The sequence below is a fragment of the Arvicanthis niloticus genome, chromosome 15 (genome assembly GCF_011762505.2).
Source record: "Arvicanthis niloticus isolate mArvNil1 chromosome 15, mArvNil1.pat.X, whole genome shotgun sequence".
NCBI lineage: Eukaryota > Metazoa > Chordata > Mammalia > Rodentia > Muridae > Arvicanthis > Arvicanthis niloticus.
The window spans coordinates 15,222,120-15,234,186 of record NC_047672.1 but is presented as its reverse complement, the minus strand read 5'-3'; the positions used below and the strand labels follow the sequence as shown (position 1 = coordinate 15,234,186).

Below are 12,067 nucleotides of genomic sequence, written 5' to 3'. Positions count from 1 at the left end.
GACCCCTGAGCCACGGGGTCAGTCCTTCTATCTCCTATGTGAGATATGGGGATATGGGCTGGCCCAGAGCTCTGATTTAATAAACCACCTCATGTGCTGTACAGCAAGACGGTCTCTCGTGTGTCCTTTGGGTGCGAGCTATCCTGTGACTCTAATGGACCTCCCTTCTGAGGAGTCCTGGACCTTTCACCATCTGTTACAAAAAGGAGCTCCTACAAGTCAAAGATAGTTGATATATCGAGGTTGGGTATTGGGTTACACTTCTGATTGAGCATTACCAAACTTATAAAGCCTTTGATTAACATTTTAAAAAATGTATAAAAGCAAAAAGGAAAAGGGGGCATGGGATAGGGGTTTTCTAGGGAGGGGAAATGGGGAAAGGGGATGGCATCTGAAATGTAAATAAAATATAAAATAAAAAAAGGAGCTCCTTTGATGAGGGATTCGAGCCACACTTATTCATGGGTGTGAGGGCAAGTATTAAGAATACAGTTAGAAATCACATTGGCTTTAGAAAATGGCAGTGGTAAATTCTCCTCTAGGGTCTATGATTATCAAGTCATACAACCAAGCATGAATTCCTTTCTAATAATGGGAAGTTAAGTCCAATTAGATACCTATTGGTTACCCTGAGATAAAAATGTCACTATTGCACCATCAGGAATGTCTTGCCAGGCTGGTCACTATTCATAGACTCTTCAACTGAGTAGGATGTTAGATTGCTCTTCTCTCTTGGCTGCTTGAATTACACCTCCTGAGAGGTGAGAGCTAGTTCTCAGGGATGAGACTTCTAGGTCATTCCAGCTCAATTCTTCCAAATCCTGTGTCCAATGAGTGTATTCATCATAAGTTCTTACCTTCATTCTGTAGACAGCCACCAAGAACAATGGTCATCCCTACAGTGTTGTGGGAGTCTCTTGAACTACCCTGACCAGTAACTTGAAGGATAGTCTCTCATATTTCTTCATTTGGTGTCTATAGCTGTGATAAACACCACAACCCAAACCAACTTTATCAAGTAAGGGTTTATTTCACCTTACAACTTACAGCTTCTCATGAAGGAAAGTCAGGACAGGAACCTGGAGCAGACACTGAAACAGAGGCGGTAGAGCAATGATTCATATTAGCTTGTTCTGACTGCTTCCTTAGACAGCCATGGCCACCTCCCTGCAGGTGACGCCCCCTGTAAGCTGAGCCCTCTGTCACCAACCAGTAATCAAGGAAATGCTCTATAGATTTGCTATAGGCAATCTGATGGAAGCGTTTTCATCAGTTGAGACTCCTCTTCCTACTTAACTCAAGTCAAAGTTTGTGTCAAGTTGACAAAAAACAAAAAACAAAAAACTGCTAGCACACTGTGCCTGCCATCAGAATTTTTGTTCATGAATTGTAAAACAATATCATCTCATGTATCATAGCCACACTTTATATTTATATACTATAGAGAGTGTATACAATATATTTATATACAATATAATATACAATATTATATATAATATTTATATACAATATAATATGTAATATAGTAAATAAAATGTAAGTTTTGGTAAGCGTATAAAATAATATTTGTATTTTCGAACATCCTTATGTCTCCTTCCTCCCTCTGTATCACTCTCCCTTCATATACTTCAAACAATTAACCTAAATTTCAACATGAATTACCATAAAAGGTAATTTGCTGCACGGGAAAGAGAATTTTTCTCTCACTAAAGTCCTCAACAGAAGCAGGACCGAAGCTTGTACTCTTGTTGGGCTAACCTTGGTTATTACACGTGGTGTCCCTAGCTCAGGAATGTTTTTGTGACTGTTGGAAAACTTTAAAAAGGAGAGACAGTGGGGGTATCTAGATAAAAAAGAGTATAAGAGATTTTCAGATGAGGAGGAAATAGGTGGATGCACACGGGGCCCGGTCAGCACTGTGAACTGTGAGTAAGGACCCAGAGACTCCAACACTGGCTTCCTTTGGTAAGAGAGGAAGCACAGTCAGGGGGAGAAGACAGGGCTTAGAGACAAGGTGCTCTGGAGTACTGGCTCGGTGAGAGAAACACCAAAGTTCTCTCCTCACTTCTGCTGAGTTCCAGAGCCATGGGGTTGGCACAAAGGAGTTTGGCACTGAGCTGCACGGCCATCGTGTTGGTTCTACAGATGACCATGGCAGAATACCCCAACTGGATGTTGAACGGCAAGGCCCAGGTGTTTGCAGGCCTGAGCACCCAGGAGATGGAGGCTGTGCATGGCTTCCTGATGAACAAGACGGAGCTGGAGCTGCAGCTGTCAGGCACACGGGCTTTAGACAAGAATTCTGTGTTCCTCATTGAGATTCTGCTGCCCAAGAAGAAGGATGTCCTAGAATGTCTAGATAAGGACCAAGATGTGCTGTGCAAGAAGCCCATGTTGACAGATTCACTGTGCCCAGGAACACCCTAATGTCATTGAGTTTGCTAGGAGCAGGGAGGGGAGCCTTACCAAATCCCATCTACATGAAAGAACTGTCCCCCAGGCCAGGGAAACATCAACCCTGGGCATCCAAACCAATGTCCACAGTAGAGCAAAGCCTTCTCTACCACAGAAAGCAACAACCACACCCTTACAGGAGTTTTTTCTTGATATTACCAGCTTCTCATTAGAGGACTGGAATGGCCAGTGTTTGACCTTCACCAATGTGCCCCCCCCCCACAGTGTGGAGTCTAGACATCAGGCCACCTGGCTTCTCTTATACTGCATTGTAAAAGATCATCTGCTACAACCCACACGTCTGGAGATCATTGTGGATCATGGGAGCACAGATGTCCAAGACTGGAGAGTGGAGTAGGTCTGGAATAATGGCAAGCTCTAGAATACCCCAGAGGAACTGGCTCAGAAATATGCAGATGGAGAGTGGACATAGCAGATTCACTGTCAAAGACCCACTGTCCAAGAGCACAGAGAAGCCATGTATCTTTTACCAGCTTAGTGGAGATTTCTCAAGGCACCTTAGCAAGTCTGTCCTCATGTGGATTAAACCAATGGTCCCTAATGCAGTTTAGGAGACAACACTGAAATCTGCCAAAGGCTGAAGCTGTTCCTTTTGGGTCAATGTTCCAGGGGCTATGGTTTTGTGTAGTGAAGATATACCTGCAGGATATCTGACCAAGTCCACAGATAATGGGCTGGGGCTTGGGGACTGTCAACCATGAAGTAGCTCTTCTGCCATCAACTGTCCTAAGACAGCCTCTTTCCTAGAGTTCATCCACTACTGTGACACTGATAACTTTGCCTGTCATTCACGGTCCCTCTTCATCTTTGAAAAGGCCATAAGTATTTGTTAAGCCCACCCTTAACACCAGGTTTACAGGCAAATCCAACTCATATGAGGGACTGAAAGGACACATGCTCATACTACAAACAACTTCAACAATCTACAATTTTGTAGAGAGAATCTCTTATAAGCATCACTTGTCAATAAAAAAAAGCCTATGGCCAATGAGCTGAGGCAGGAAATAGTAGGTGGGACATCCGAGGGGGGGGGAGTTTCTGGAAGAGAATCAAGCATAAGAGTATTTGCCTAAGGAGAGGCACATGGAACCTGAGTAAAAGCAACCAGCCATGTGGCTTACATAGGATAGGATAAATGAGTTATTATGAGCTAGTTAGAGCTAGTTAGATAATATATGAAGCTTTGGCTAAGGCATTTGTAAATCTATTTAAATATCAGAATCATTATTCCAGGAGCTTGGGGTCAGGAGGAAAAACACAAGCTTATACAAAATACCTTACATTACAATTTTTATTGTTTCTGGGACTTTATCTTGTCCACTAATGGCATGATCAAAATACACAACTCCAGTTAAGTTCACATACACCAACATCTACAACCAGAACCACCCCTAGGATCCCCCTGTGGTCTTCAAGGATTTCCTTCAAGATGATGAGAATATTGAAAACCAGGTACTAGACCAGTTCTTCCCTTCCCTCTTCTGGACTGTCACTACCCTCTAACTCGACCTGTCCCTGGTCCCAGGAGTATGGCTTGTGGGTGGAGGGTGAGTTCAGTGGTCATGAAAGATGAGCCAATCTTTTTTCAATGGGGCTAAGGGTATCTAGAGAAATTTGTAGACACATCTAACAATATCCCAGACATTAGTGTCCTCAGTGGGACCATAGTCAGCACTTCATTTCCCACCCAGGTTTTTTATCTCTCCCATAGGATTTGGTGACCTGGATGACAGGCTTCTTGCAGAAGCTTCCTTCTGAGGTTGTCCTCAACATGGCCTCATCTAGAAACTCCATAAGCTCCTTGCTCCAGTCTTTCAACTTCTGTATCGCCCCAAAACACCCAGATTTATCAGACATATCAGACATATCAGAAACATATATGCCACAGACATTTTAGACACTGGATCCTTGAACACAAGGTCTACCTCATGCCTCCTTCTTTCAACTTCAGTGGAGCCTACAAACCTGGGTCTAGCCCCAACCCTGTCCAACAACCACAGAGCCGCACTAGGGTAGACAGTAAACCATTCAGCTTCCACCATGTGCTCTGTTTTTTAGAGCTGAGGAAAGCATGGGCAGCATACTCAGATGGGTGGCTGTGGGATGGATTCATGTTTTTCTAGTGTACCCTGAAAGATCTCCATGTCCAGGACAAAGGAAGCCAAATGAGGTACTGGAGTTTTCACTGTCTGGAGTGTCTGGGTCTTTCTCATGGAGGCTGTGGGTGTATTTTCCCACTTCAATGATGGTGTGCCTTAGGATGCTGTATATGCATACCTGTGTGCGCATGTGTGGGGTGTGTGTGTGTGTGTTTGTGTGTGTGTGTGTGTGTGTGCATGTTGCCACTCCAGCAACATAATGTATAGCTTGACAGAAAGCCACTACTCACTTTATCCTGACTTTTCCTAGCTGACTGGTGGTGCTGGGCATGCGGTAGGGATTTGGTGATTCTTGCTGAGAGGGAGCAGAGGCAGCCAGAGCACAGCTCAGAGGCCCATGGAATAGGACACTGAGGAGACTGCAAGAAAGCCAGGAGAACAGAGAAACAAAAAGGTCACTTCAGGACATTCTGATGGGACATAGGGCAGCACTGCCAGGAGGAGGGTTTCAGGGATCTCTGATCTGCAGCAGGGAGGGTTCCTGGCTGCCAAGTTCTCCCTTACCCTGTGACTCCTTTGCCACTGTAGTCCTCCCCCTGTTGTCCACTTACGTCAGAGAAGAGGGTTCTAAACACTCTTCCTCAACTTCTTCCTCCTCGGCAAAGCAAAATGACCTTTGGAGATAAGAGATTCTAGAGGGAGACCAGCTGTGAGGGACATGGAGACACAGGGAAACACAGTTCCTTCTGTAGGATTCGTACTGTCCAGGATGACTGCAACATAGCAGTGGTTGGCAGAGGTATAATGCAGGGAGGGGAAGCAGGGAGAGTTAAGAGGATTTAAGGTTATTGGCACGAACATTCCTCAGTACTGTGATGCCAGGGGCCTGTCATTACACATTTGTCAGGATTCTTTGGATGCATCGCAAGACAAACCTTGGCATACATTATGAGTTTGGTGTGTCAATGGAGAATCTCTATGGGTCAGCAGTTGTCACTCCTGGACCACTCTGTTGGATGCTGATAGTGGGGAGACTCAGGGAAAGAGTCAAAGGTACAGAGTGGCTCCCTATCTCTCCTCTTCAAACTGCTATGATGCTAAAACTCCTCTAAAAATGAAGTCTATGGACCCATAAACATCAGTTGCCCGTGTTGGGTAAATAACCATCAAATGTGCTTGTTGCAAACAACCCTATTAACTCAGTGAGCTACAAGAATAAAGGCATGAAAGCAAGAGAGGGACTGATTGGAAAGAGAAAGCCATTTAGCTGGAGGTGGTGCCATAGGAGAGGACAGTGAAGGATTGATGAAATTAGATGTTGTGGAGGTGTGAAATGGTGAAAGACTAAACAAAATTTTAAAAACAAGAAATCTGAGCTGGCTGTGCTGACGCACGTTTTTAATCCCAACACTTGTGCGACGGAGGCGGACATATTTCTGTGAGTTCACAACTAGCCTGATCAAATGAGCCAGGGGTATATAGTGAGCCCTGTCTCTGACCAAAACATGAAGTCTAGGGCTCCACAAGATTTAGAGGGGCTCAATGGGATCCAACCTCCCTGAGGATAAGAGAAGGAGAAGTTTTCTTCAGTGTGTATCCTCCAGCAAGTCGCCCATAATCATGTATGCGCACTCACCCTTGTGCTATTATGAACAACTGCAATAAAACTCATTTGGTCACCAAACTTATATACTTATTATGGAAATAAAAGGATCAAGCTAAAAAGTGGAAAAGATGAGCAGGAGTTAGAGAGGGACAAAAATTTAAATATTTTATTATTCATTAAATATTATATATTTATAACATATTGATATGATATATTTACTCAAAATAAATATATATTTATATGAATATAATGTGTTAAACCAAATCTACTCCCCCATGCCACCATTTTCCCTCTTCATGTGCTCCTTTCTTAATACCCACCCAGTCCACTCCGTTCTGCTTGTACGTGCAGGAGTGTGAGATGGTCTGCTGGAGCATGGGTAGCTCTCAGGACCCACACTCCTGAAGGAAACAGACTCTCCCATAGCAGCAATCAATTACCAATAGTTCCTCAGAGAGTGGTGGCACCTTATAAGCCCTCCCCATCCATGCTAGGATTTGATTTTGTGAAAGTCTTGTCCATCAGTAACAGCTAGTGTGAGTTCATGTGTGCAATGGCCCCATTATGTCCAGCAAATACTGTGTCTCTGAAGATATCTACTCCCTTAAGTCTTATAATCTTTCTTCTTCCTCTTCTACAACGGTTCCAAGCTTTGTAGGGAAGAGGTATAACATAGATTTCCCAGGGTCTCTTAATTTTTTACATGTTGACAGGTGTGAGTCTGTATTAAACACCATCTCCTGCAAAAAGAAGAGAGATGCACTAATCTATGGTATAAAAATACAAACTTGGGGAACTATGTCGATTTATTGTCAACAGTAGTACTAGATTTGTCCCTAGGGCTATAACCCAGCCAGCCATGGGGATTTGACCTGGTTAACAGTACTAGGCATGGGTTCTATCCTGAACAATATAGAAAAACCAGCCAAGGTTATGTGAGAGAGGAGAGAGAGAGAGAGAGAGAGAGAGAGAGAGAGAGAGAGAGAGAGATGAAATACAGTTTTAAATAAAGCCTCCTATTCAAAAATAGACAGTAGAACCATAGTGGAGCTCATGGCCTCCTCCCTGGTTCTGAGTTCATCCAGAAGCCTCTTGTCTCATCCACAAGGCACCATAGCAACAAAGGGAAGTCCTCACGGTGGACCATTTCCATTAAGTCAAACACCACACACACACACACACACACACACACACACACACACACACACACACACACACTGGGCCACTGGGCTGGTTCTCACTTGGTGAGCCCAGCAGCTCACAGGGATGGGGCAGGTACAGCACACATCTCTCACTGTCACAGTCAGGAGACCTTGTTCTCTGGAGACTAAATGACAACGGGCTGAGGGACAGTGAGGACATGGTCAGAGTCAGGTCCAGGACCAAGACAGGAAGGCCCTCGGTGAGGTAGAGTGTTAACCAACTTTGAAGAAAGACAGAGGATACAAACTTGATATAAAGAAATCAAGTGGAGATGTTTCTCTGGACAGAAGAAGCCCCAGGAAAACTGGCACTTTGTGAACACACAGGCTGTTCCTGATACTTGTGAGAGGCTCATACAACACAAGACATTTCCAAACAGAAAACATGAGGCATCCATGACACCCAGGGCCTGTGATCCAGTTCTTCCCTCATGTCCCTCATGAGCACATATGCTTCCCTTTGCCTAATTCCCACCTTGCAAGCCGTTTTTAGGTGAAATTTGCCCTGGTCCTTGGCCCTGCACCCCATTACTGGTGTAGAATACATAGCAATGTGGACCTTTGACCCCCTTCTATTTGTCAACAGAAGAGTTTTCTCCAAATTCCTGCCAATTAGCGAAACTCAAAGCAGTTAACCTGCGACAGCCAGGATCTCTCAGAATCATTCCACCTACTCTGAAGACCAAGCCATAATTCAGGCCTGTGAACCTCACCAAACCTACAGGAGGGAGTACAGCTAGAGACCCGGAGGGACCAGCGAGTGGGGGTCAAGAACAGGTGTGAGACCGCTCTTGTGTAGGTAGGTACGCAGGAGAGTTTCTTGCAAACATCCAGATCAGGTTAGGATCTGGAAGAGCCAGGGGTGGTAACAGTAACAACATGTACACAAGAGACAAAGGCTCCATGAGCTCTGTGTATAGCATGACTGGCCAGCCCACCTCAACCACAAGTACAAGGAACAACAACATCAGGGTGAGCAGCAGGGTTCACTTTAAAGAGAGAAGACAGCATGCCCTCGAGTGGTCCAGTCCTATCCTGAATTTCCCACGCCCATCAGCAAGGGTGGCTGCTGAATGACCCAACCCCATGCTGAATCTCCCATGCCCATCAGCAAGGGTGGATTTCAAGTGGTTCAGCCCTATGTTCAACTTCCCTTGCCCATCAGCAAGGGGGACCCCCGAGTGGCCCAGCCCACTATTCCCCCACTACAGACTAAATCACAACACTGTGATCTCTGGAGACTGGAGCTTCTTCTTAAAGCTGCACTCTTCCTATCGGCTTCAGCTCTTCAATGTACACTTCAGAGGTGAATTCATCGCCTATGAGATTGGTGTGCAAGAGGTGATGGCGCTGTATAAAGGACACACGGCTACAGGCAGGGAGACCAAGTACATGGATGTGGGCTGGGGACTGGGAGGCATTACTCACCAGCTAACTCCTGGCATTGACTGTCCCCACAAAGCCACCTTCCTGGATGCCATCCACTACTATGACAGTGACGGTCCTGTTCTCTCTCAGCGAGCCCTCTGTATCCTTGAACTGCCCATGGGAGTTTCCCCTTAGACGGGACTTTAGCTCCAACTTTAGAAATAGCTTCAGTTCCTACGCCAGGCTGAGTGGACCCGTGCTGGTCCTGAGGACAGCATCAATGATTCACAATCACGATTACATCTGGGACTTCATCTTCCACTCCAGTGGCATGATGGAGGGCAAGGTGTATGCCACCGGTATGTTCATGCCGCTTCCTTCACCTCAGAAGGGCTGCTCTACCGCAGTCGCCTGCACACCCACCTACATGGAAACGTCCACTCCCACCTAGCACACTACCACATCGACCTGGATGTGGCAGGTAGGTCTTGAGACCAGATCCTCCCAGGCACTAAACTGTCCAAATACATCATAACAAGAGACGGCCTAAGGCTCCCCAGCATAAAACCAGCTGTGTCCATCCAGCCTTCTTACATACATAAAGAAACATCATGCGCCCCTAAAAATGGGGACAACAAATGGTACCCTTGGGTTACCTTAATGTAGGGTGTGTGTTCTCTCTGTTGAGCGTGAATGGAAAGGTATACAAGGTTGGGAGGGAGACGTGCCAGGAAGGGTCTGAAATGCTCCCTCCCCGCTACCTGCACACATGTAGTAGATGTGTGTAGTTTGGTGTTCACGTGAGTCCCAAACAACTGGAGCAGGGGCTGTCCCAAAAGCTCTTGCCTGTATGTGAGATACGTTCTTCTAGTTGGGCTGCCTGGCCTGGCCTCAGTGGGAGAGGATGAGCCTAGCCTCACAGAGAGTTTATGTGCCAGAGTGGGGGGATACCCAGGGGTGCCCCCACTCACTCAGAGGAGAAAGCGGTATGGGGGAAGGGTTGTGGGAGAGGATGAGAGCGTGAGCAGGATGTAAAGTGAATAAGTAAAATGATGATGATGATGATGATGATGATGATGATGATGATGATGATGATAAATAGAAAGAAATTCTACCTTCCAGCACCGAGAGGACCACGGTGTCATCCAGGTGTCCAGTGTTTCTTGGATAATGATGTCATCACAGAGGCATAGCATGGCTGTGATGCTCGACATCAAATCCTATAACAGAACAATGTCCTCAATGTGGCTATCAGGACCAAATGGGTAGCTGCCACCCTTTCAGTCCTGATTGGCCCTCTATCCCAGAGTGCACCAATAGTGCTCAGGCCTGAGGACAGTACCACGTCTCTAAGGTTAAAAGCCCAGGGGGCTGACTGGATCTCTAGAAAACAGTCTATGGTCACCCTTCTGACACAGCTGTCTACCTCATCTGTGGGCCTCCTTCTTCCCACAGTGCTAGCCAAGTGCCTGGCCCCAGCTCCTTCCTGTGGGCTGACTGTGAGTATGGCCTAGCATGGAGATCTTACAAAACAGGAGGAGGTTTCTGTTCCAACCCTTGATTCTTGCCCTCCTCTCCTCATGATACAAGTACCAGGAATAGCTTCCAGACACTGAAAATGAGACTGGAAAACACCATCAACCCCTGGAGCCAGAGAAGCCAGCAGGTCAAGCCCATCCTCGACAAGACCCAGTACTCCTGGGAGAGCAAGGCTGCCTTCCACTTCAGGCAGACTCTGCCCAAGTACCTGCTTTTTAGCAACACTGGGAAACGTGCGTCAGGTCACAGCCACAGCTACCACCTGCACATCCCCCCCCCCATGGCTGAGCAAATGTAGCCTCCAGGCTGGCAGTACTCACCAGCCTTCACGTGGTGAAGGGGACTTCAGGTGAGGGGACTCAGGCCAACTGTTGAGAAAGGCCGGGAGTTCCCTCGGTGACCTTGTGTATAACCACTTTCTGTCCAAGAGGCCATGTTTTTGCTGGCATCTGAGTCTGCTTCCTAATGCACTGAGAGAGGGAGTGGGGAACTCATGGGGATGCTGGCTGACAGACAGAGATGGGAAGTCTTTGGGGTCCATGAGAGATTATCCCTCATTCTGGGGCAGCAGCAATTTCCCTATCTTTGGCTATGACGGTTTCTCTATGGAGGGGATCAGAGGCAGCCCCCATTTCTGAAGCTACTTGTATGTATCTCTGCTTGCAGGTACCAGCTGGCAGTGATTAAGTACCAGGAATCTGAGCGGTTCCACAGTAGCCTTTACAACCAGAACCACCACTGGGCTTATCCTATGGTCTTTGAGAACTTCATTCACAACAATGAAAACATTGAAGATGAGGTACTGATCCAGTCTCCTCTGCCCACCTCTGGCCTTCTCACTAGTCAATGACAGGATTTTGCTGGCCCCAGGAATGTGGCTAGTGGTGTAGGGCAAGTTCAGAGGTCAGGACAGATGGGTCCACCTCTTTTAAATGGGGCTAAGACTATCTTGGGATGTTTATAGACATATATAGAAAAACACCCCAATAACCAGGGTCCTCAGGTAGCCAGTAGTCAGCACTGCCCTGCCCACTGAGACTCATATTTCCACCATAGGACTTGGTGGCCTGGGTGACAGTCGGCCTCTCACGCAATCACCATTCTGAGAATGCCCCCAGCATGGCTGCGCCAGGGAACTCAAGCAGGATTCTTGTTCCAGCCATTTGATCTCTACAACAGCTTCCAGAGATATACAGGTACAAAAGCCACAGTGACAGCAGGCTCCAAATCCTCGAAAGATCTACTCAGTACCTGCACAGTACAGCTACATGAGACACACAAAATCTTGTGTGAAGAGTCTGGTCCAGCTCCTGCCTAATAGCTCCAGGGACACCCACCTGTACCCCACAAAGGCAGACACAAACCTTTAGATTTCTATCATTGTACGATGCCTCTTAGAGGTGCAGAGGGTGGGGGGTAGGAGCCACATGTTCAGATGGGCAGCCATGGGCTCCGTTCACATTTCCCTACTGCACCCCAAAAGACTACCTCAGGCAGGGCAAAGGAAGCACAGGGAGACACTGGAGTCCTCTATCAGGTGAGTTCTCAATGTCTGAGACTTTCTGGTCCCTCTTAGATCTCCCTCGGGGAAACTTTAGGGGTACTGTCCCACCTAAATGATGGGTATGCAGAAGGAAGCCACTGTGGGAAATCTGACAAGGTTATCAGCATCTCACCCTTTGGCCAATCTTCTAGCCTCTCCACTCATGCCCAGTGTGTTTGCTGATCCACTGCATTGCCGTCTACAGCAGCAGAAGCCTGGGGACAACTGACTTTCC

At 46.7% G+C, this 12,067-nt stretch overlaps 1 pseudogene; it reads left to right on the top strand.

Moving 5' to 3' along the window:
- The first annotated feature begins 2,085 nt into the window (after positions 1–2,085).
- On the top strand, positions 2,086–11,639 carry LOC117720982 (diamine oxidase [copper-containing]-like; annotated as a pseudogene).
- The last annotated feature ends 428 nt before the right edge of the window (positions 11,640–12,067 follow it).